The following is a 2,225-nucleotide window of genomic DNA, read 5'->3' on the forward strand; positions in this document are numbered from 1 at the left end:
CTGCCGTGGGCAGCTCTGGGCCTCGGTCACTCCGCCTCCGCCTCCCAGACTTCCGGGGCTCAGAGGAGACAACCGAAACGCGGGGCAGCGCGTGCACCCCTCCACCCCACCCTGCAGCCCGAGAAGCCGCCGCCCCGCGCCACGCCCCTTTGCATCGCTCCCGAGCTGTCCTCTGTCCTCGGGGTGGTTTTGCTGAACTGTCTGGTGGCGCCAAAAAGTCCTGGAGGTTTCGCGTGAGCAGGACCCCAGGGTGCTGGGCGAGTGAGCGCGGATCCTCAGAGGGCCCCTCCTCGTGATCCCAGCTAATTGTGGAGAAGCAGCACCCTCCAATGCTTTCCCCGTTCCAACCCCTGTGGACCTGGGCCTTGGGGTATTTCTAGGTGACATCCACTGGGTGTTTCTGATGTATTTAAGCCGTGCTCTTGTTTAGCAGAGAGAAAAGGAGGCTCAGGTGTTGGGGGTGGGGTGGGGTGGGGTATAGTTGTGTGTTGTATATTGTTGTCTCTCTTTGGGCAAGAGGTTGTCAAACGTTTAGGATTTAGTAAACATGCGTCCTAAAGTCTTGAACCTGCCAAAGAATAATTCGTTCTAAAAGGGAGAGAACCCCTCTCCCCCAACATCTGTTAAGGGATTTAGCGAGACCACAGGGAAACCGAGGGGAGGGACTTCTAGAAAACAACTCCAGTTTGGGGGGAAATGAGTCATATTAATTCCCAAGGTGTAAGCTGGTAATTCGCAAGGGTAGTTCTCATAATATCTTTTCTCTGGAGAATCAAATACCCACCTCCCAACAGGTTAGCACCAGTCCTGTGGGTTCCTGAAAGCCTACCTGTGCCCCTTACCTGGCTGCTTTATTTTAGTAGAACCTCTTCTGCATTTGTGCACCTAGTTTTTTTTTTTTTTAATAATAATTGCAAATTGACACTGAACCAGCTTTAACCTCAGTCATTTCAGAATAGGTTTGATGTTTTAAGTGAGAAGTGAATGGAGCTCCATTCATGAAGGAAGTCATCTGTGTGAAGTGTTTTGTAAATGTAAGTGTGTTGAGTTTAAAACACTGAATAAAATTAATGTAACAAGGAATCAAAAGGTTCAATCCAGATGTTTGCCTCCTGGCTTCTCTAAGAAATTGAGGGTGCCATGCTGTGCAGAGCCTGTGGCTCTTCTGTAGAGTGGACCGTGGGACTGTGATTGACCAGGAGCAAGGGGTGGTTGGAGTCCTTTGGTTCCTTTTACAAAGCACTAACCCTGTTGTGGGGTTGATGGGGTTGTGACCCACACACTTAAATAGAGGATTTCCCCCTCTTCTAACTACTCTAAAAATACATGAAGGAGTTCCATGCAGTTGAAGAATTTGTAAGTAATCCTCTTTAATCATCATTAGTATTGGCCTCTGAAACCTTTGCTTGCTTGTTAAGATAAGATACTTGGGGATGTTTGTAATAGAGATGGGGTTGTGAGTTTGAACTAATGGCTTCACTAATACTACTACTTAGTGTGTGTTTCGAATTAACAGAAAACTCCTTAGCATTTGTGTAGAGGTGATACAGTTTCTCATGAGGGATTCTAATTCAGATATTCTTGGTTCAGGTCTGATCCCACCACTCAGATGTTGTATGACCTTCCATGCATAATTAATGTCTTGGTCCTCATCTAGTCCCACCCCCTTTTATTTCAAATAGAGCAGTGGGGATAATACCAACATTTGACAGGTGAATTAAATGAAATACCATGTGTACAGTGCCTAGCATGTGGGCACTCAGTAAATACTTCCATTGTTAACCATCCATAAACAATAGCTATTACCATAACTGCTGTTGTATCTGAGTACCTATAGTTGGGAAGAGAGATTGAGTGCAAAGGGGCACAAGGGAACTCTGGAATGGTGGAAATGTAATATATCTTGATTGGTGCATTGACTATAAGGGTGCATCCCTTGTCAAAACTCATCAAATAAACAGTTAAGATCTGTACATTTAATTACACCTCAAAATTAATTGAAAAAATTAACCTCCAAATGTGTTAAGTACATATCTTTTAGGAAGTGGAAGCTGATATAACAGCCTAATTCTGCATATTCCACAGATTCACTTCCAGAGATTGCTCCACATATATGCAGATCTTTATAAATTCATGTTGGGTCATAGGGAAGTGCCGGAAACCAATTCCAGCATGTCACAATTTCAAGAGTTTCATCAAAAGGCTGATGAGACTTGGGGACTCAA

This window comes from Myotis lucifugus, unplaced genomic scaffold, assembly GCF_000147115.1.
Source record: "Myotis lucifugus unplaced genomic scaffold, Myoluc2.0 scaffold_37, whole genome shotgun sequence".
NCBI classification, from domain to species: domain Eukaryota; kingdom Metazoa; phylum Chordata; class Mammalia; order Chiroptera; family Vespertilionidae; genus Myotis; species Myotis lucifugus.